This window comes from Podarcis gaigeae, assembly GCF_964106915.1.
Source record: "Podarcis gaigeae genome assembly, chromosome: 11".
Taxonomy (NCBI): Eukaryota; Metazoa; Chordata; class Lepidosauria; order Squamata; family Lacertidae; genus Podarcis; species Podarcis gaigeae.
In genome coordinates this window covers 29,657,871-29,682,306 of record NC_139687.1, presented here as the reverse complement: position 1 = coordinate 29,682,306, position 24,436 = coordinate 29,657,871, and the positions used below count along the sequence as shown (strand labels likewise).

The window sequence follows — 24,436 nt, the reverse complement described above, 5'->3', positions numbered from 1 at the left end:
ATATTGCTGTGTGGGCAGGAGCTACCTCCACTCAAGAAAGAAAGGGTGTCACCAATTTTCTTTCTGTGGCCCCACAGAAAGGGAATATAGGAAGGGAATATAGGAAGCCTCCTGATAGCAGACAGGTAGCCCCCTGTTTTCCCACCCAGCCCAGTATTGTCTATCTAATTGATAGCAGCTTTTCTTGCTGCCTGATCCTTTGAACCAGAGATGCAAGGGCTCAATTCTGGGACCTTCAGTACCAAGGGACACAGGTGCCAGGTTCCACCAAACTTGGGGGCAGCAGCGGCGCACAACTGTGATGTCACATGGTGGCCCGTCACAGCTGCAGGTAGGGCCAGCAGGTCCCATCATAGCCACAGGAAGGTCAGGTGGGGCTTGCTGCAGGTCACAGAATATTGAGGGGGCTCGGCCCCCTCCTTGAAAATTTTGGGGACCCCTCGCCCAGAGTCCCTTCCCTTCAGGACCTATGGATAAAAGTCCTTACGCTTTCCCACATCCAAATTAGTTTCTAACACTAGAACACCATTTGTGTTTAGTTGAAAATAAGTCCCACTGAATACTCTGGGAAATGCTCTAAGTATAATTGCATAGGATCACAACCAAAGTCATTTTTGTTTTCACTTTCTAAGATAAGTACTGGGAGCTGTATTTAAATACATTAAAACCTATCTAACTTTAAATATGATAAAACCTGTGTAAACCCATTTTCATTGTGAGGATAAGAACATTAGCTGGATTATCTTTATTATAACTAATGCAGTTGTTAAGCAGATGGGTATAAGAACATATTTCAGAGCTTTTATGCCTATATTATGATTTATAGCATATGGAAAGATAACAATAGGCTACATGAATTGAATGTTTCTTGACTGCATATTGTTGTTGTTGTTTTAAATAATTTAGATATAAGCATGTTATTTCAGAAGGTTCTCCGTATGGGGTTATGGAAATGAAAAGGTGAAGCTATTTCCATTAGAGCAATACCTGGGGCCTGAACAGGTAAGAAATAGGTTCAGCCTTCAGTCCACTATTTCCACAACTGGGTTTCTTTACTTTGCCCCACATAAATAAATAGCTGTTAAGTTTCTCCTATGAGGAAAAGTAAACTCCTGCACTTGAGGGCTCTGTTGCAGTGAAAGCAAAACTCTGCAGTCCATTCGGGGTGGCTGAGCCATCACTGACAGGGATCCTGTATGGAGTGTAATGTGTACCTGTGTCAAGAACACACAGAGACACACTGCACTCCTCTAGAGCAATGGTCCTCCAGATGTTGTTGGACTCCCAAATTCCCTCAGTTTCAAACAGTGTGGTAGATGGGACTATCAACAATGAATGCGTGGAATAATAAGTTACTAAGTTATTAATTGGACTGATTTCCGCATCAGACTCAGCGGTGCCCTTTCCATGTGAAGCTTCTGTGAGGAAGCTGGAGAGCTTTATTTTTCCATGTTGGCCTATTGCTAAATGAACTTCAGTTTATAATGTTTCAAGTTGACACCATTCTAAAGCACTATATTTAGTTTCAAAAATTAACTGTCTAATTTTATTTAAATATTTACACTCCCCATACATAATTGCACAGCCCTTTTGAATAATTTAACCACTTTAATAGCATCTGAAGAAAGTTTCTGTTTTCTCCTGTGTGTGTGTGTGTGTGTGTGTGTGCTTGCTGCGTTCCCATTTTAGTAGCAGCAGCAACACACAAACTGACCCCTCTTTATAATTTAATTGCAGTTCTTGCAGGCACCTGCTTTAAACATTTCTACCCAGTATTCTCAACTACACTTTAACAACACCCAGCAATCTTTGTGTCAGTAAATGTCAGACATTTTCCTCCCAAGCTTCCATTTTCCATTCTCAGTAAATATTCCCCTTCAGGGATTATCCTCTTCCGTTCATTATAAATCATGAAATAAGTAGCCTGTGGTGTCATGTTAACTAAATGGTTATAGATGCATCATCAAGTGATATATGATTTATGGGAAGACATGGTCCTGATGGTAAATATCCTTTAAGCATGTCCTTATACCTACTGCTTTACTATGGGCAAGTCTAAGCATTTTTAAAAAATCATAAATCAATACTGCAGAGTCATAAAATACAGTTTAAATCCTGAGATTTAATTCCATAAATAATAAAATCAAGTTGTTGCTTTTCTCCCTCCAGTGTCATCAGGGGAAAGCATTTTTCTTCTTACATGATTGCAAATTTTGGTGTATTACTGAGGGACAAGAACCAGATCTTGTGCAAAAATTGACAATACTGTCCCACCTGCTGCAATAGCTTATGTTGATATATGTTTCCACATTGGCCCCGTGTTAGGTACACTTGCAAATATCTATTCCGCCATGCAAAGTAGATCGGAAATGAGGCTTCTCACATGAGGAAAGTAATAGAATCAGAATAATAGACTACCTACCACTTGTTACAGATACATTAGTATTTTAATAGTTAATTCAGCACATCTTCTTTAGACATCATTTATTTGCAGGTTTTGAAATACATCTCTGCAGCGGTGTTTTGGCAGGCTAGCTTGATGTCTGTGAGATTATTAAGGGAATAGTACATTTGAAACGAATAAATTCACATGTAGAGCTATTAACTATTAATTTGGTCCTGACTAAACTGATGAGACATTCTTTGACTCATAGTGTAGCTCATATGTATCTAGTACTTAAGTACTCTCTATATATTAACACTGAGATATATCAAGATGATTCTTCCTGGGACTAGAAAGCAGCCTGCAGAATCACGTCTGAGCTACAGGCTATACTGACAAATTCATTCTCAAAGTAGCTCGCTAGGACTCCTAGGAGTAGCACTGTCTGTTCCATGCTATTGAATCTTGTCTCTGACACTTCCGTTGGCCTAGCACTTTTCCTAATTCCAGCCAGCCTAGCCTTTTTATTATTTGATCTGAATGCAGAAATAAAAGCTTTCTGGTTTTGTAATGGGAAGAGACACTACTCCTTAGCAAACTCGTTGATGTGGCATTCGGCCGATAAAAGTTGTGTGCTGAACTGGCAGTCTGAGACCATTTCTCATTGTTCCTTGGTGGGATGGTCACTTAATGATCAAATTAGAGCTCACTCAGCCAGAGCTGAGGCAAAACAACAAGCAACAGCTTCAAATAAGTCCTCCATTTTTTATTTACAGACCATCCGGGTGGAGTTCATTATGGCAAATCACCCAGCAGGATCCCCTTGACAGCATATTAAGAAAACAGAACTAAATTAGGGATGGTGGGTTGCACGGCTAAGCTTGTTTCCTCCTCAAAATATTTGTCGTCCTGCACCAAGCCCGGTTATCCAAGCTGCCTCCTGTCTTATCCAGAGTGTGTCTGCTACCCAGGGAGGTGTCTCTATTGCTATTTGCTGCTGTGTTTGTATAACATCTGAAATATTTATGAAAGTTGAGACGTTACATATTTCAGAGTAGGATTTCACAGCTGCACATTCTTGGTTGGCAAATTCTTAACCAAGAATAGAAAAATAATAAATGTTTAGGCTTCTAAAAATGGCTTGCCTTGTGGGAATCTGTGCGTTTGAGTTGCAGTAGCTCGCCTGTCACTCAGACAGCAACCCAAATTGGAGTAGCAAGCAGCCGCAGCCTGACACGCACACCTAAGGGAGGCACTCAGTCACTCCATTTTGTGGTGACCCAGAGGAAGAATTTTCTGGCAGCCTGGCCACTTCTAACTTGCAGAGAGAAGGAGTCCTAAACCTGGACTGAAACTGCTCCACATCTGGTTAACATCTGGCTGGGTTTTATAGTATCAAATTTGGGAATCAACCATGGTGTGTGTTTCTTTGTCCTTGCATCCCCAAAAGTCACCTGAAGCATTCAAAGAAATTTGACAAAGTTCTTGCTATTTTGTGACATTTTGATCAGTTCCTAATAAGGGTATTGCCCTACTGGTGGGGTGGGGTGGGGAAACAAAGAAAAAGAAGAGAAATTGAATTTTCTATATATAAAGTTCTTGGGTGGCCTACTTTACAGAGAGCAGTCCTCCACATGAAGGCTGTCAGAGGACAGTCCTCTGTTCTAAGGACTATTCATGTGTCCTTTATAAAAAAGCATCAGAAGGCAGAATAGGGGCTTTGAAGGGGTTCATCAACAGTTAACATCTGTGCAACAGACTGAGCAGGCACAAGGGGCCACCTGGTCGCCTCCACTGTGATGAGCTGTATTGTATTTCTGTTACAGTGGTACCTCGAGTTAAGTACTTAATTCGTTCTGGAGGTCCATTCTTAACCTGAAACTGTTCTTAACCTGAAGCACCACTTTAGCTAATGGGGCCTCCTGCTGCTGCCGCACCGCCGGAGCACGATTTCTGTTCTCATCCTGAAGAAAAGTTCTTAACCCGGGGTACTATTTCTGGGTTAGCGGAGTTTGTAATCTGAAGCGTATGTACCACTGGAGGTACCACTGTACTTTAAAATTTGCATCTCTATATATATATTGCTATTTGCAAATTTTGTGCAAAATGATGTCCTCTTTCTTTTTCAATAGGTCACTTCCTCCTAAGCCCTCCTCTTAAGCCCATTTTAAAAGGGTGCATTGTAAACCCTATTTGGGCATTAGGCCTGAAAAGAGAATATAAACCCTAGTAGATGTCAGGGACCAGGAATCAGATTTGCCTTTTTTGAATGATAGTGCCGAGGATGTTAGAGCTGCTGCAAGTGGAATCCTTGATCTGCACCTTGTATAGAATAGAAATAAATTTGTGATTCACCACAATAATGAGTTTCAAAACTTTACTGCAGAACATTCTTAAAAACAGTTGCAAATAAATGTTATAAAAATACAAAGTAGCAGATTGCTCTAAAAAGCAGGCAATGTGATCTCATTTTCTTCTTAGTCCTTAATACAGTTCAATAAATGTTTTTCCCCCCTCTGGCCCCAGAGAAAGAGGGAGATCCTAAGCAACTTGTTTGTATCATCATCACAGAGCTTCCTCACTGGCTCCCTCACTGACAAAGAGGTCTCATGTTTCACCTTACTACTGTGAGAGACCTGCAGCTCAGGTTTCCAGCAATGATTCCTCAATTAGCCTAAAGACTGAAATGGAAACATCCAACATTTTCTACCGCATTTACCTAGAGTGAAACCTCTCATGCCTAATGCAAACTTCTCTACTTTGTAAATACAAACCTTTACATAACTTTCCCCCCACAAAAACTTCAATGCATATAAACATTTCATTTTAGGCATATTAATCTTTTATCTTTAACAAAGGAGCACTGCTAACAGATGAACCCACAGAGTCACTGCCCCCTCCACCCGAGCATGATGATGTGGCACTACCATCCTAGAGCAACTTAAAAGCTCTATGGTTTCCAGAAAAATGCATGAGCCTTGCCTTGCATCCAGCCTGAACCTTGCCTAAACTTGTCTTACACCCCAGTATGACTGTAGCACATGCTGAGGGCATTCATGGTGTCCCACCTCATAAGAAGAGTCTGCTGCATCAAGCCAATGGCCTATTTAGTCGAGCATCCTGCCCTTAAAAGTGGCCAACTGGTGCCTGTAGGCAGCAAGCAAGTAGGACCTGAGCACAAGAGCGCTCTTCCCTCCTGCAGTTTCCAGCAACTGGTATTCAGAAGCATACTGCTTCGGGTGGTGATGGAACATAGCCAGCATGGATGGTAGCCATTGATAGTCTTGCCCTCCATGTATTTGTCTGAATCTTTTTAAAAATCTGTCCAAATTGGCAGATCCTCTTTGGGGATCAACTGTGTGCTGTGTGAAAAAGTTCTCTCCAAAAGGATACAGGAATGAGGAGAGAACAGAAAAAAATGAGAATGGTCAGTTCAAGGGAATGAGGGACCACATAGAGCTGGCCTCAAAGCCGAGTCATTGGAATGGGCTGTGCTCTCCCATCTCTCCCTGTAGTACAGCCAAATGGAATGGTGACAATTGAGGGAAAGGAAGAGATAGGGGAGCTAGTCTTTCAGCCACACAAATGGGGTGAACTACAAAACAGTCAACATTTTCAGTAGTGGCCCCACACTTACACATCTCCTGTCATCTGATACTTCCATATTTGAGTGCTTGGTTCATCTGGGTGAGTTGTAATTTTTAAGCATGCTGGGATTCCCTCCCTGCACAAAAAATAAGAATCTACAAATCTGCTGGCATTTAACTGGAGTTGCCCTGTAACTTTTGAAGGCTATATTGTGTTGCATCCAACTAAAGTTTGCTCCAAATATGCCCACTGAAATTAATCAACCTGCTACTCATGTATATTAATTTCAATGGGTCTACTCTGCATAGGATTCACATTTTCTATTACCCATTGTTTTGTTTTCACGATGGTTTCTTTTTTGTTTTAAGTACTGTAGTACAAGATTTGGTCTTCACTTGAAACTTAGGTTATAAAATACACTTCTAAATAAATCACAAAGTGTTTTGCAAGTTATCAGACCGCTAACTGTTGTTGAATACATTTATACTGCAAAGGCTACTTGGTATGGTATCTTCTCAACATTTCTATTCTAGTTCTGCAGAGCATTATTAAGCTCTTTAGGTTTTTCTCAAAATGCAGGTGCTTTAAGCTTTCATTTTAGCACAGCAGAGATGCTGTTTCTTAAAACTTGTTCACTCAAATAGGCTAAATACATAAGAGATGACTGATGGTGAGTCAGAACAAAATAACATTCTGAAGGACCAAAAGACCAAAATAAGCAGGCTTTCAAATCCTCGACATCTGGTACTTAAGATAAAATGGAAATATTTAAAACATGTTTGAAAGATGCTTGTTTCAGAAGTTTGATTCAAATAATTATATATTAGGAGCTACCAATATCATTCACATAATAAAAAAAACAGCAATAAAGAACAGAACTCTCAATGGAGCATCCAATTTGATAAAAATAAGATACCACGAGATCATATTCAATTATGATGACTCATGTCAAAATAGTTTTCATGTGCGGAAGATTTTCTGTCTCTTCATAATACATAGTACATAATACATATTACTTAGTAGATGTTTAAAAAAGAAAGGATAATAGTAGAACCAAAAAGGACTGATTGGCAAAACATTTTAAATCTGATCTTTGTTTTTGCTAAAAGCAATGAATACTGAAAGTGGCTTTGTCCAACAGGGAATAAAGAGTCAAAAAACTTAGGAAAAGAAGAGATATTTTCAAAGTTTGTAGAATATGGAGAAAGGAGAATCTAGGATCAAGCTTCTACGCTTCAAAACTTATGTTTTCCTTTTATATGTTGCTCATGACTACCAGGTCCTGTAATAGTGCTATCTGAGTCGGAATGGGGACAGAGTTTGTATCTAGGTCTGCCACAGGGCCTAGTCTTTGTCTCCAGAACCTGTTGTGTGGCCCATTGCTCCTTGTGTGTAGATGTTTAAGATTGTCTGCTCTCTGTAAGCAAGTACAGGCCTGCCACCCAAGGCCTGTGAGAGGAAAGTGTCACTGTCAAGGACAGGACGTAGAGCATTGATATTATTTGAGCCATTTTAATTAGGAGCTGTATTTGAGAACAAGTGGTGGTATCGTGGCTTCTCCTAGCTATGGCCTGTAGTACATTGTTCTTTGTACCAACCTGGCTGTGTTCATCTGTATTTCATTTTTGTTTTTCACTTCATTGGGTGGGTACGATTGTCTGATGATAGCCTGATGTAACAGTTTTAGGTGTGAGTCTTCATCCAGTCACAGGGCTTGACTGTAGATCAAACACTTCCACCAGCCCTGTGGGCCATTTTGATAGGACAGCAAGGCTACCCACTTGTCAAATCCCCTGAATCCATCTTGGTAGCAGATTGGCAGATTGGCAACACTGTTCAACAGAGGTGTCATATGTTGTCAACAGGTTGCTCTATAAACAATCACTGTTACCTAGTAGCATGCCACACTATACAATATTGCCCCTTGGAATCATGTATCCGTGCCTATTTATTGTTGTTTCCTCTGCTTTAAACACAAGGCTTTTTTAAAGCTGGAAATCACTGGAGCTCAGTTCCGGCAAGTCTAAAATGGGTGCCATTGCCATTACAGTGGTGCCTCGCAAGACGAAATTAATTCGTTCCACGAATTTTTTCGTCTAGCGAATTTTTCGTCTTGCGAAGCACGAAATGCCATAGGAATGCATTGAAAATCAATTAATGCGTTCCTATGGTCAAAAAAAGTCCAAACAAAGCCAAATTTGGTACAACAAGAGTTTATTAAGTGCTCTTTAAAGTCACACATATTGTAAAGAGCATTTCAAAATTCAAACCCAGAATTTTTTTAAAAAAACAGCAGGGTGGCCCAATGGTCACAGAAAATCATAAAAATGCAGGGGGGAAAACACAAGCTTCCAGATTCTTGCAAACCCCTCCCCAACTGTTCCCCCAGCCACCCAGCACACAGAAATTCAAACCCAGATTTTTTAAAAAAAACAACAGCAGAGTGGCCCAATGGTCACAGAAAATCATAAAAATGCAGGGGGGAAAAACAAGCTTCCAGATTCTTGCAAACCCCTCCCCAACTGTTCCCCCAGCCACCCAGCACACAGAAATTCAAACCCAGAATTTTTTTTTAAAAAAACAGCAGAGTGGCCCAATGGTCACAAAAAATCATAAAAATGTAGAAAAAAACACACAAGCTTCCAGATTCTTGCAAACCCCTCCCCAACACCAAGTCCTTGAATTCCAAACACCCCAACCCAAAATCCAAAACCCCCCAAAAAAGTTTTAAAAGCTTAACTTACCAAATGGCTGCAAAAGAAATTTTGGAAAAGCTTCAAAAATCACCAAAGTCTTTAAAAACCTTAAAAAAGGCTACTATGTACACTGCATTCTATGAGTTGCTCCTCAAAGTCAAGTTGCAACTGTATTAATGGTGTTAAGAAAAAGGAAACAAACTTGCAAGACGTTTTCGTCTTGCGAAGCAAGCCCATAGGGAAATTCGTCTTGCGAAGCAGCTCAAAAAACGGAAAACCGTTTCGTCTTGCGAGTTTTCCGTCTTGTGAGGCATTCGTCTTGCGGGGCACCACTGTATAAGAGAACAAGGGAGGCGTTCCTGGTGAGTTCCGGTACCTCTTTTTCTTTAAAAAAAAAAAGCACTGTTTGAATGCTATAAATAGCCTCCTTACTTGGCACAAAGGGTTATACCAGAAGGATCAAGATACTTGAGTCTTGGGCTCAAGTACTCTGTTCCTCATTTCCTTTACAGCAAGGAGAGGACAATGATTAAACAGAGAAGATGCATGTTCAGGGAAATGCACATCCTGGTTTAGATAATCACTTTCTCCTTCCTGGAAGGGTAATTAAGTAGGGAGTGCATTAACCTGCAGGTGTAGGGCAGTATATAAATTTAATAAATGATAATGATAATAATAAAACAACAACAACAACCCCCAGGCCATTTCCAGGTGCATTCCAGGTGCAATCCCAGGAGCCAAAATATGAGGGGAGAGGCCCCACATTCTCTAGGATTCAAGTTCTTTCTGTGAAATGTTGCCACAGTGTCTTGAATAAAAGAGCCATGACCTGGCAGGCTACTTGGATGAAGGCAATATAAATGTTAAACAGCCATAATCGTGAAAGGATAAGCAAAACCACAGATGATACAAAGATAGGAAAAGATAAGAGGTAAATAGAACTGTCAGAATATAGCTGGAATAAAAACTATGTGCGCATACATGCAACCAGGCAAGTATATAAAAAAAGAACTCAGCCACCATTTCTAGATTTTGCCCCCCTTTAAATATTTTTTTTTAATTAAAAAAAAATGGTGGGATTATAACTCAAGAGGACATACTGCTTTAGGGGTACTGTAGGAAAAAGATTCCTTTATTAAACTCTTCATGTTGGCCTAATAAAATGTACTATTGATATGGAAAGATAAAAGGAAAGAAGAGATTAGTACAGACTCCTAAGAATATAGATTTGCACCTGTAATAGGCCTAACTAACATTAAATAACAGAACACATTACTCAGGCCATAAAGAAGAGATAATCTCTTAAATTATTAGCTTGGTATTTTGTTAGTAATGCTTTTCCCTTTCTCGCCTTCCATTCCTTTCCATTATATTTTTCTTTCTTTTCCTTTTTTGCAGCACAAAATAGGTTGAAGAGACTATAAAAAAGTAGGGCAGAAATTATGGTTATTCTTAATTACAAATGAAGTTTAGGAAAGCAAGCAAAGGGCATCATGTGTAAAGCATCAGATGCTGACCAGAGATGCTGCTTTTCAGAACATTTACATGGCAAGATCTGCTTAAATCAGGGTTTCAAACTTCAATAGTCCGCAAATCACAGACTTTTCCTTTGTACCCTCACTGTATGTGATTAAGAAAGGCTCCTAGACTAAGGGACGTGGGTGGCGCTGTGGGTTAAAGCACAGAGCCTAGGACTTGCCAATCAGAAGGTTGGCGGTTCGAATCCCCGAAACGGGGTGAGCTCCCATTGCTCAGTCCCTGCTCCTGCCCACCTAGCAGTTCGAAAGCACGTCAAAGTGCAAGTAGATAAATAGGTACCGCTCCATCGGGAAGGTAAACGGTGTTTCCGTGCGCTGCGCGGGTTCGCCAGAAGTGGCTTAGTCATGCTGGCCACATGACCCGGAAGCTGTACACCAGCTCCCTCGGCCAGTAAAGCAAGATGAGCGCCGCAACCCCAGAGTCGGTCACTACTGGACCTAATGGTCAGGGGTACCTTTACCTTTACTAGACTAATTATTGCATGTTCCAATTGTTTGGTTTGGTTTTTTTCTACAAAAGTAATTTGTTGCACCTGAATTTCAAAACACCATAGGATTCATTTCTATACTGTGAAAAAAAAAATTTTTTTAAAGTTATTGTCTCTTCTTTAAATTAGTTTAAAAAACATTCAGTCTCTTTGTAGTTACTTCAACAGACGTATTAAGCATGACTCATTAACTATATTGAAAAGTTAGGGTAAACAACTGGAGGAAAACAAAATGCTAATTAATAAAACATACAACCTAACTCTGCTGAAAGTCATTTTTTATGCTATGGAGCTGCAGCACCTTCCAAATCAGGTTTCTCCATCCTGGTTCTCTACAGGTGCTTTTGGACTCCAACTCCCATCATCCTTGACCTTTGGCTGAACTGGCTGAGGCAAGGTGCAGATCAACAATGTCTAAAGGGCACCACATGGCTTCCTTAGAGAAGCCAACCTACCTTGTAGGAAATCATGTGGGGTAAACCAGGCAGATTACTGTGTATGATGATTTGCACCTGGCTTTCAAATAATAATTTGCATAATTTTGGCAGAGAAATGCTAACTTCCCAATAATAAAGAAATATGAAGGGAGAGAGAGATGGACAGAGGCCACAGGTCAGTTTTAAAACTTATTCTTTCAGTATATGAAATCCTAGGTACAGTTCTTGGAATCTTCATTTCAATCCAACCACTGATCTTTGCCTTCTTTTGTATACTTTCTTTCCTTACTGTCTTAAAATAAGGAAGAGTTAACTGCAAAATAGATGTCTTTGACTTGTGTGACATGGCACTTTCCCCTCTAAAATGGATCCCATTCCTCTGCAGGTTTCCCACTATCCCTTGCACCAATCATTCAGACAAGGAGAGAGGTTTGTTGACCAGGGCCTCCATTGCCTAAAAATAATTTTGGGAAGCTGAAGAGAAGTAGCATCCTTTTTAAAAATAATATTTATTAACAGTTTAAACACTACAAAAGAAAAAAAAATTAAAACAATACAATACAATACAAAAACAAAGACACTACATAATACTAACACTAAGACATTAAACTAACAAAACAAAACAAAAACAATTTAAAACACATCCAATAATTTCAATATCTTATCTTCCATTCACTTGTTTCAACGACCTCCTCACACCTCCCTTTTTGTATTCCACTTCAGTTAACTGTTTCAGCAATTCCTTTCCTTCTTCCTCTGTTTTCTGTCCTGTAGTTTATCTTAACATATTCTAACCTTATTTTTCCCTTTAATACATTAGTAATCTATTTGTACTTAGTTCCTTGTAACATTTCTACTAAAGCCATGTAACTTCATTCCAAAATTTTTCTAACATTCATTGATTTTACAGTATTTCTGTAAATAATCTTTAAACTTTTTCCAGTCTTCTTCCACCGACTCTTCTCCCTGGTCTCGGATTCTGCCAGTCATTTCCACCAGTTCCATATAGTCCATCAACTTCATCTGCCATTCTTCCCGGGTGGGTAAATCTTGTGTCTTCCAATACTTCACAATGAGTATTCTTGCTGCTGTTGTTGCATACATAAAAAAGGTTCTGTCTTTCTTTAGCACCAATTGGCCAACCATACCCAGGAGAAAGGTACATTTAAGTACCTTTTTCATTTCATTATAGATCATCTCCCAGAATGTCTTAATCCTTGGGCATGTCCACCAAAGGTGGAAGAATGTACCTTCAGTCTCATTACATTTCCAACATTTATTGTCAGGTAAATTATAAATTTTTGCAAGCTTGACTGGTGTCGTGTACCACCTGTAAATCATTTTCATTAAATTCTCTCTTAGGGCATTACATGCCGTAAATTTCATACCTGTGGTCCATAACTGTTCCCAGTCAGCCATCATTATGTTGTGTCCAACATCTTGTGCCCAGAGAAGTAGCATCCTGGGCAACTACCATCATCATCATCATCATCATTTTATTTGTAGGCTGCCTTTCCACAGTTAAAAACAATGCTCAAGGTGTCTTACAACATGACAGGATTTACATCATTACAAAAGTCATAAACAATTCTCTAGCATCATGTGCTAATGAAATCCCAAGGGAGAGTAGGGAGAGAGAGGAAGTTAGAGATGGATTTGTGGAAATTTCCTGCAAATCTGCGGATGTGAGAGACTATGAGGGAGTCCAATAGAATTTAGCCTGCTTTGGGGCCAAAGTATTTTGAGATTGTAAGAATAACTTGGAGTTATTCCTTAAAAACCTGCAAACAACAGCCTGATCAGGACTGGGACCATGTCAGGGTGGATTTGACCCTTCACTCCCATGTCCTGGTCCTGAGGGAAATTGTTCTCCTCTATCCCCAAGCTGTCCTTTTGCATGTGAAAGAAGCACCCATTGGCATCAATGAAGCCTTATCCTTTTGGAGAACTGAACACAAATTTAAAATGATTGAAACATACACCCCCCCCAAAAAAACCCCCAAACCGAACCATCAACACAAACAGTCAGAGGTATTTCCTGCAGGATCAATGGTGGCAAAGGCAATCTTCTCTGTGAACCAGAACTGTATATGAATGATATTGTTCCTCAACTGTGTGGTATTGATTTTGTCACAAACCATGAAAATACAAAAGTAATATAAAAATAGCTTCAATCGTTTTCTGTTGCTGTTAATGTGGTGGCTATAAGAGCAATCTATATTTAGTTAGAGGCTTAGCTGAACATCTGGTAAGCTGGTGTTTCACACCTGTTTTAGGAATAAAATATTAAATAATTGCTTTTGAAATGTAGCCAGATTTATTTCATTGCCACAAAGTGGTATTTGTAGTGAGATTGCATTCATTGTGTAATATATTAAAAGAAATAAAGCAATGCATGTGTTTGTGCCATCAATTCTATGATATTTTCTCTTGAATAAATTTGATAACAAATGAGGACATTTTAGTAAATGCCAAAGGCTAAAATGAATTCCTGCATTTCAAAATTAATCAAAATTATTCAGCTTCCAGTTTATCTTGATTTTACAGAAAACTGGAAAAATGCTGACAAAATAGAGAACATTGTCTCATGCTGATCTGAAATGAAAATCAGTTCAGCGGAGGTCAAATGTATGTCTAGTTAAGACGGAACATATATCATTGCTCTAATTGAAAGACAGTACTGGCATTTCCCATTATATATCCATATTTTTAAAAGATATAGCTCAGCTGTAAGGATTCACCCTAGATTGAATCTAATAGGGTCTGGTCCTATACTACACTGGGGGACATTCAGCAGCTCTGCATCTAGGAAGGGAATGTTGTGCATTGTTGGAAACATTTCATAATGATAATTTAATACTGACAATATATAAAACCCCAAGTGATAATCCCTAATTTAGTGACAGATCTGATCAATTAAACCTTAGGAAATTAAACCATTTGGATGCTGTTATAGGCTTATTTAGGTTAGAGTCTCCCGTTATCTTTTGACATTAAAAAAAAACTGTTCAAACTGTTGACACTTCTTGATATGCCTCTATCTGGTGGACCTCATACTACCATTTTGGCAAGCTGGCCTGCTCTGTGTAATTAACTAGCACCACATGTAGGTGCCTGCTCTCAGCATGCAGTGGCCAGTGTTGTGTTTTAAATACTTGATAATACGTGCTGAAGCTGAATTTTGCACACTGTATTATGTTCAGATAGCATGTTCAAGATGAATACTTTGAAAGCTACAGTTTTACAAAGTGAGGCAAGTCCCCTTTCTCACCCAGGGCAGAGTCAGTGACAGTGGATTTGCCACATATGAATGAATGAATGAATAAAAATATTGGTGTTTACCGCGGACAGGTGATTTTTTTATTTGCCAAACTACCACCACCCTTACATTTCTTCTGAATGAATTAGCAACTTTCTTACAAGCTCAAACCACGTGCTGGCCTTTATGCCATGAGCAGATTATTTCTCACTGCCTCCCCCCTCCCCCCCACCCCACTTTTCATTATTTAATAGGGGAGGGGGGACTTCATTCATGGCATTATTTATTTATTTATTTAAAAATTATTAGTCACCTTCTAAAGAACAGCCTCAAGGTGATGTGCACTGGAAATAATTATAAAACAAATAGAAATGCAAAAGCAGCAAGTATCAAACAAAACTGAAACCTTACAGGGCAGACTCTTGTGGTAAAGACCCATTTATTCAGCTGGGAAAGCCTGTCAGAACACAAAAGTCTTCACACCCACACACCCAACAAAAGTGCAGATAGTGAGTGCCTGTTTTATCTCAACAGAAATGTTATTCCACAGAATGAAGGCAGCTAAACTAAAAGCCCTGCTCCAAGTTAAGATCTTTGGAACTTTTAAGAGAGACTCTCCTCCAACTCCTGCTTCCTACTGGTTGTATAAGGGATAAGGCATTCCCTCAAGAAACGTGGTCCTAGCTGTAGTCTATGTTAGCACCAACACCTTGAACATGAACTGGTAGCTAATTGGCAGCCAGTGCCAGTCACTTAGCATTAGCGTAGTACGAGCCCCTCTGGCCTCACCAATTAAAGCTCCACCAGCTACATCCTGAGCTAGTTGAATCCTTCAGGACAACGTCAAGGGCAGTCCCATGTACAATGTGTTACAGTAGCCCACTCAGGCTGTTACAAGAGCATAGATTACCTTCTTTCCCTGCATCTTCATAAACCCTGTATTGAGGTATGACAGCATAGTGCTCATCCTCTCCAGCTTGCTAGGGGAACAGAGCAACATCCATAGGCCTGATGGTTTGGAGTTCCCCAAGCTGATACTAAGGGACGTGGGTGGCGCTGTGGGTTAAACCACAGAGCCTAGGACTTGCCAATCAGAAGGTCGGCGGTTCGAATCCTGTGAGCTCCTGTTGCTCGGTCCCTGCTCCTGCCAACCTAGCAGTTCAAAAGCATGTCAAAGTGCAAGTAGATAAATAGGAGTTTCCATGCGCTGCTCTGGTTCGCCAGAAGCGGCTTAGTCATGCTGGCCACATGACCCCAAAGCTGTACGCCAGCTCCCTCGGCCAATAAAGCGAGATGAGCGCCGCAACCCCAGAGTCCATCACGACTAGACCTAATGATCGGGGTCCCTTTACCTTTAAGCTAATACTAATACCCTAATACTTTAAGGACCTGCAGGAGAATAGCGAGACAATAGACTGAGAAAAGAAGCAAAGTTTTTGAAGTCTATCCTCTGATGTGCCAATGTTTTAGCTCTCCCGCAACACACACACCCTTCAGGGAGCTACTGAAAAGCAGAACCTCTCCATGCGATGATGAGCCAGTGACGTAAGTCCTTGCAGAAAGCGAACATAAGAATCAGGCCTTCATTAACTTTATAGTAGACACGAGTGGAATTTTCTTTCCAGGATTACAAACCATCGCAAATATATCCAGTTAGCTGCTTTTCTCAGCTTTCACAAGAATAATCACTTCTTGTACGAACAATTCAACTTTCTCCAGTGTGCCATAACGTTAAGGTAAAGCACGCTGGCAAAGTGAAACTTCTAGAACTTTAAAATCCTGGGACAGATGGTTGACATATGGAGCCATGTGTTTCAAATGTTCGATTTTCCCCTATAAGAGAGCGCCTGTGGATACCATACACCAGCAATATCGGTGCACAAGTGGGCTATGGAGTGCTTTGATTGTTTGCAGCTGGAGTGGTATTTTGCCCAGTTCGCTGTTAGAATAACAAGCACAAAAGGGTCTATGGATTTTATGAGGAATGTGAAGAGGGTCTTGGACTAAAAACCCGAAGCAAAGGTAGCAGTGTCTTTACAATCAAAGCCAGTGTCCATGGCTGAAAAGAAAAAGCTGTCAGTTTCCCTTTTGTAGAACAGTGGTTATCTGTTAGAGTTGCTTCTATCCCGTCACAAACAGTAGGAGCAATTTATTACATAACCCAGCTGGGAAACATTTGTTCCCTGATATCAAAACAGCTCCACGAACAAATATCTGTGTCTATGTCAGCAGCATACTTATAGGCCTACAAATTACAATTAATGTATTAAATATTATGAAGCAAGGTAGAGCCAGCATATGCTACTAACCATGTCAATGTTATGCCTACAATGTTATATAGGCATAACACAAGCACTATGATATCCCATTTGTTTAAATTCAGATTCCATTCTACATTTACACTAGGGATGAAGGGCTTATTTCAGAGCCTGTAACTGCAGTACGCAGCGGACTCGAGGTATGTATGAACTGATCATGCTGGCCACCATGCAAAGAAGTCTGTGGGGGTGCAGTGACATAGTTTTGTTGGAAGTGCATCAGAAGGAATAGTTCTGTTTGTAACTTAAGGTTTAATTCTATTCTTAGTAAATTAGCCAGCCAAGAGAGGACGATGGTGGAAAGTGTTGCTTAGCAACCAGGGAGTGTGGCTCAATTCTCACTGAGGTAGCACATGCTCTCATTGGCTGTGTACTTCTGAGGGAGTTTTCCTCTGTACGTTTGGTTGAATGTTTCCCTACTAGGCACAAGGTTGGGAGTAAGAACTGAAAAAACCTCTCTGTTTATTTCTTCTCGTTATATACCACTTTTATTATGAGGATTTTTCTCCCTGGACTTACTCTGTTTTATTTAAGACACTTTGCTAAAAAGTTTTAGATGCTTTTAATTGCTTTTAAAGGTAAAGGTAAAGGTCCCCTGACAGTTAAGTCCAGTTGCGAATGACTCTGGGGTTGCGGCGCTCATCTCATTTTACTGGGTGAGGGAGCTGACATTTGTCCGCAGACAGTTTTTCTGGGTCATGTGGCTAGCATGACTAAGCCGCTTCAGGTGAAAACAGAGCAGCGCACGGAAACACCATTTACCTTCCCGCTGGAGTGGTACCTATTTATCTACTTGCACTTTGATGTGCTTTTGAACTGCTAGGTTGGCAGGAGCTTTTAGATGTCTCTAATTGTTCTTAAATGTGTGATATATATATATATATATATATATATATATATATATATATACACACACACACATACACACTGTATTTTTTAATTGTATCCTGATATCATTGAGCTAGTTGGGACGCAGGTGGCGCTGTGGGTTAAAGCCTCAGCACCTAGGACTTGCCGATCAAAAGGTCGGCGGTTCGAATCCCTGCGGCGGGGTGCGCTCCCGCTGCTCGGTCCCAGCGCCTGCCAACCTAGCAGTTCGAAAGCACCTCCGGGTGCAAGTAGATAAATAGGGACCGCTTACCAGCGGGAAGGTAAACGGCGTTTCCGTGTGCGGCTCTGGCTCGCCAGAGCAGCGATGTCACGCTGGCCACGTGACCCGGAAGTGTCTCCGGACAGCGCTGGCCCCTGGCCTCTTGAGTGAGATGGGCGCACAACCCCAGAGTCTGTCAAGACTGGCCCGTATGGGCAGGGGTACCTTTACCTTTACCTTTATCATTGAGCTCCTTTTGAAAAAGGGTGAGACACACACTTAATTGATAGATATTGCCAGCACAATTGCCATGGCTATGGTGCTGAACAAATATGGGCTACAGCAGCAGAGGTTTATGCTAGTGCCACAACAACCTTCATATCTAGATCTTTCACAGATAGCATCATCAAGTAAAATTGTTATATAGCTTACAAGTGCATTTAGATGTGGTATAGTTGTGGTGGAAAAGAATGAAGACAGGAGGTGGTGCATCTATTATATGTCTAATGGTAGTTTGATCCTGGAATTCTACTGCTGGAAGAGTAAATTCCTAACCTGTAGACGCTTCATTTTTCAATGTAACCAACTTAAATGCTTCTCCCATGCTCTCTATGACAAGTACGTCCTCTTGGTGGTGAAGCACTTACAATGCTCCCCCACCCAAGGGTCTAGCTTTTCCAAGAGCCTGCTCTGGGCACCCACAAAAACTTGTGGGGCCTTGAAGCACCTGCCACCACAACCTCCAGCTCCCACTTCCCTTTAGGGCCAGCAGAAAGAACCAACAGAAGATGGCTGGAGCCTTTATCCCTGGCTTAAATCATGCAAATACTGTCTTCTTCTTCCAGGAATGATGTGATAATATGGGGATAGTTCCAGTCCAATCCCTGTTGTAGGACCAGGCTTTGTTGGTGCCTCTAAACAGCCTGCTGCCACTCATCTTCTTCTTTTCCTCAAGGTATGGAGCTCCTTGGAGCATGAAAAGGAGGAGACAGTGATGGTGGGTAGACTCTGGAGGTGAACAGGGCACTTTGGGTCCTGCTCACTTCAGCCCTCTTGTGTGCCAAAGCACCCGAGCCACAAAGTTCCCAGGAGAACCATAAACACAAAGTATTTTGGTTTATGGGTTCAATAGGCACTTAGATTAAGCTTCTCTTTACAATCAAGTGAGATAGATATATATTTATATATTTGTATATATAATATATATACAATATATAATATATACAATATATATGATATATGATATATTATATATGATATATGATATATTATATATGATATATGATATTTATATATTATATAAGTGTAAAGAGAAGCTTAATCTAAGTGCTGTGCAAAAAAAATAAAATGAACATTAACACTATCAATAATAGATAAAGGTTAAAAACAAGTATTTTTCAATTTAAAATCAACAATCAGTGAAAACCAGATTAAAGCACATGTCAGCTTTTACTTGAGTTGATTGGCTTGCCTGAACAAAAATGCTTTTAGCAGGTGCCAAACACTGTCAAGCTTCAGAGGATCCATCCCCCCACAGTAGGTTGCCAAGAATGGATCTTACCAATGTTGTTGATTCAATAATCACAGAGAGAGGCTTAGAAATGCAGCCTCTTGGAGTAATGGTGTTGCTCCGAGTGAACACCACCCCCTCCGTCTCTCCCATTATATGTCATCCCTACAGTGGCTGATCTGTGCCTTCTGCCTCTGTTCTCCTACTTCCAATGCCTGCTGGGTTCTGGGAGAGGGCTGTCTAGAATGCTTTCTAATGAGACTGAGTCTGTCAGCTGTCTCTCTCCTGGTGCTTCTTCTTCTTCCCCCACATTGGCCTCTGAGCTGTGGCCTCCCTCAAACCCCTGTTGTAATTCTGAACTGTCTCCTTCTTCTCTGGAAGGATCAGGCTGGGGAGGTGGTCTCCACCATTCCTCCTCTGTCCAGTCCCTGACAAATACAGTACAACAAAGGTGCCTGTCTGATATCAAGAGGCAGGGAGTTCCAAAGTGTAGATGCTACCATGCTTAAAGATCAGTTTATTACAAGGGCAGAATTAACATTATGTGGCATATGTACCAGTGGCAGTTTCACAGATTGACAGTTTCACAGTAGAGTGGGCATATATGGGGTAAAGGCAAACTTTCGAGAGAGAGCTTTTGAAGGACATTTGGGATCATTTTTCATGCTGAAAATGTTCAGCCCCAACCCTATAAATTCCTTTGTGGATTGCTTCTAAAGGTAGGATAGGGTTGAACCAAATATTTGCAGAAGACTTTCCTGCCCAACAAATGTTGCCTTTTAGGATAGATTAGATCTGGGCAAAAAGTCGTCTCTGATTATTGAAGCTTCACGAGAGAAGTTCTCCTGGGCATTTTCCCAAATGAAATGACCAAATGAACCAAAGGAAATGACTGAAAAATCCAATGAAACATCTAAAAGACCCGATGAAGCATACAAATTTCTGACTATCTAATATAATCAGGTGGGGAGTTCATATGATGTCATGTTACACTTCAGTAGGAAATGAATCAAGGTAATTGACACAAAATGAATGAAGGAGAACTTAGGGGAGAGAGATACAATTGAGAAGATTTGTCAAATGATTTAATAATGTGGCTGTCAATTGCAAATTAAAAAAGCAGAATAACTAAATAGCCTATGGGACCACCATAAAATTCAGATAATTAGAAGTATGGAAAAAATGGTGGATTATGTTTATATAAGGCACATACAATAAATGTGGGGATTTAGAATCTCTCCCCAATATTGGAAATCTCCATCTGTTGCCATAAGCTCATAGACCAGTATAGTGATGTGGCATGTAACCTTGAATCGAAAATCCCAGTTAGTGGAACTTCACTCATGGGATACTTCCATTAGTGGAAGTTGGGTGGAGACAATATTTGCCTATTTCTCCCCCCCCCCCATCCCCTGGTTGCCTTAAAAAATCTGCTCAGAAGATTTGGACAGCCCTCCAGAGCAGTGTGAGAAGTGGCATTGGGGACACAAGAGGAAGGGGAAATTAGCAAAAATTGCCTCCCTTCCTCCAGCTGGAGCCTCCTAGACCTCAGTTCCTTGTGTGAATGGAAAGCAGCTTTCTATTTGTGAAAGGGACATTCTAGAGGCAATAGTCAACCATGGCTGTGGAAAAAGAACTCTGGGATTTTTTCAACTATACTCATCAATTAAAGAGAAAAGAAGTTGCATTTGAAAATGATCAAAGCTCATAGATGTCGGTAAAGATGAATGCATCCCAATGAAGGAATTCCACCCGCTTCTCTGCCAGTGACGAAGCAGGTGGGGCACCTGTGGGCTTCTGCCCCTGATGGACTTCTGTCACCTGAGGCAGCAGCCACCCCCTGCCTCATGGCTGTGATGGCTCTGAGAAGGAGGTAGCAAAACTGGAAGCCTCTTTCTCAGGGAAGTAAATTTTCAAGACATTAGACAGCAAGTCTCAGCCAGCACTAAAGCCAACAGTCAGCATTCTTCCCCATTCCTCCAAACACATTCTAGCTGCCAGAAACTTCAATATGTCTAAATCAGCTTAAATTCAAAAACAGCTGCTTTAAGTGGTTTGTAGATTAGGTTGAATATTGCTACTATTTGCATACAATTCCACACAATAATTCTGACAGTTCCTATGTTGCAGAGCAGAAACTGTGGCCCAAATCTATTCTTATGTTGTTGTTTATATCGATACATAGTCAAAATAATTTCCCTCGCATCCTTCCATACTGAAGTTTACGTTTCTTATGAGTGTGCCACATGGTTAGATTTTTACTTAACCGTGTTTGTGAGGAAGGTTTCTTTTCAATCATTCTTCTGTACAGAATTAAATATTAACATAAACTTGTAGCCTCTAGGGATGCAATGAATAGTAACTTCCCTCTCAAATAATTGACCAGCTTGCTATTATGCATGGTATGCTGGGTAGATCTGTGAAGAAAAAGGGTGTGTGAGAGAGCTATTGCAGAAGTGGTTGCACATTTAAGCCAGTGGCAGAGAATGGGGAAGGGTGTACAAAAGTTGAACAACCAGTGAAATAGGAAGTCAACAAATCATTTCAGTGGTTCAAGTGATGAGTCAAAGTAGCACTTTGAAAGAGGAGCAGTAATGAGCAATAACCTGATAATATGTGAAACAGCAAACCCCGCCAGCTATTAGAATAGGAAATTAGAATTGGAGCCATTTGCCTGACGCTATACACGATAGCTAGCCAAGTTCGAAACAATGTCTCTCCCCTCCCCCTGGAGGGGGGGCAGGGAGTGTACAGTGGTGCCTCGCAAGACGAAATTAATTCGTTCCGTGAATTTTTTCATCTAGCGAATTTTTCGTCTTGCGAAGCACGAAATCCCATAGGAATGCATTGAAAATCAATTAATGCGTTCCTATGGTCAAAAAAAGTCCAAACAAAGCCAAATTTGGTACAACAAGAGTTTATTAAGTGCTCTTTAAAGTCACACATACTGTAAAGAGCATTTCAAAATTCAAACCCAGAATTTTTTTAAAAAAACAGCAGAGTGGCCCAATGGTCACAGAAAATCATAAAAATGCAGGAAAAAAACACAAGCTTCCAGATTCTTGCAAACCCCTCCCCAACTGTTCCCCCAGCCACCCAGCACACAGAAATTCAAACCCAGAAATTTTTTTTAAAAACAACAGAGTGGCCCAATGGTCACAGAAAATCATAAAAATGCAGAAAAAAACACACAAGCTTCCAGATTCTTGCAAACCCCTCCCCAACACCAAGTCCTTGAATTCCAAACACCCCAACCCAAAATCCAACCCCCCCAAAAAAAAGTTTTAAAAGCTTAACTTACCAAATGGCTCCAAAAGAAGTTTTGGAAAAGCTTCAAAAATCACCAAAGTCTTTAAAAACCTCAAAAAAGGCTACTATGTACACTGCGTTCTATGAGTTGCTCCTCAAAGTCAAGTCACAACTGTATTAATGGTGTTAAGAAAAAGAAACAAACTTGCAAGACGTTTTCGTCTTGCGAAGCAAGCCCATAGGGAAATTCGTCTTGCGAAGCAGCTCAAAAAACGGAAAACCCTTTCGTCTAGCGAGTTTTCCGTCTTGCGAGGCATTCGTCTTGCGGGGCACCACTGTACAGCTTCTGCCCTGTAGCAGCTCACACTGGGAGCTAATATAGGAGCTGCGGACTCTACCCCTTCCTGGCTCTCAGCAAGGGAAGGGGCTTCCATGCTCTTCCTTTTCCTCCCAAGGAGGAACTGCTAGCTGGGCAGTTCACTGGCTTGCCATCTCCCCTGATCATGTGACCCTGGCTTGGGCGAGCCAGCAGTGGAAGAAGCCACGTGGGCAGCTGGGGTGGTGCACCCAGGGGCGGGGTGAACCATCCCATAGGGGTGAGGCGCACTGCAGGGCCTCCAGAGTCTGCCTGCCTCCTCCCACTCAGCCACCCTACTGCTGGGGGGCGGAGGCAATGGGCGGACCGTTTGGGCAGCATGGAGCCTGCGCGCTCCCAAGCCAACACGGTGGCTCAGGCACGCTGCAGGCCCCGCAGTGAGTGCCACCCGGCATTTTGTCACCCCCCTCAGTGGTGACACCCACCACACACCCCTTCCTCCGCCCCTGGGGGGAGCAACCATATTTCAGGCACCTGGTGTGAGGACCTCTAGTCCTGGGGCAGGGATGTCTTGAATACATGTGATCAGAAAAGTCCAGAAGGCCACCTTTGTAACACAGATCTGGGAAGGTGGTTAAGGGGTGGAAACTCTGCCTTTTCTACTGCTGGTAGTTTGCTGATGGCATAATTTGCCTTTGACAGACATTGTTATAGAACCCGTAGACAAAACACTGCCGCAGCTCCGCTATTATTTTAATTGATTCCTCATTCTCAGAGATGTGTTGTAATCACTAATCTTCCTAATGTATTAGCCACACTAAGCCTTATTCGTCCTCATTTATTCATAAAGAGAGGATGAAATCAGCCCCCATTCCCCAAAGTACAAGTCAGAACTCTGCACTCAGATGCCACACAGGAGTTTCGTGTGCTGCTCTGATGTCAAAGGCTGGCCCAAGAGAACGCTTTTCTCTCAGGCCAAAACCATAATACTGTTAATTAATTATAATCATAAAGCTGGGAATGTTTTCATGATGAAATGTCGGAGAGTTGGGTTATATATGAAAGCTTGGTTAATATCATTTGTGCATTCCTAGTTTTCCAAAAATAAACTTGGGGCGGGCAGATTTCCCACTCCATTTCATTATTATTTCATGGCTTGGCTCTGTCCTGCAATTCACTCCTCTTGCCTTCTGGTTGAACGCTGATAATTTCTACAATTTATTTTGGAATTAGTGCGGGTGTCATTTGCTGCAGGGTTCCATGCAAATATTTTTCCCTTACAGGTTTCTAGTGCACATCAGAACATATGCCCATTGCTTAAAGCCCCGCTCCAAAAGGGATCCTCATGCAGTGGCATTACCACACCCATGTTCTTTTTTTTGCACTGTGATTTAATCAGTGCAATGTGTGTATGCAGTGGGGACGCAGGTGGCGCTGTGGGTTAAAGCCTCAGCGCCTAGGACTTGCCGATCGAAAGGTCGGCGGTTCGAATCCCTGCGGCGGGGTGCGCTCCCGTCGTTTGGTCCCAGCGCCTGCCAACCTAGCAGTTCGAAAGCACCCCCGG

The 24,436-nt window shown here is 41.3% G+C and overlaps 1 long non-coding RNA gene across 4 annotated transcripts in view; it reads left to right on the top strand.

Annotated features, from left to right (window-relative positions):
- LOC310827376 overlaps positions 1-24,436 on the top strand; it is a 481,425-nt gene that overhangs the window by 314,058 nt on the left and 142,931 nt on the right. The window contains exon 6 of one of the 4 annotated variants that reach the window (XR_014556313.1): positions 11,516-11,603. The exons of the other annotated variants lie outside the window; for them this stretch is intronic. This is a non-coding gene — a long non-coding RNA (uncharacterized lncRNA). Of the gene's footprint in view, positions 1-11,515; positions 11,604-24,436 lie in introns of those variants that run through there. 4 annotated transcript variants of the gene reach the window in all.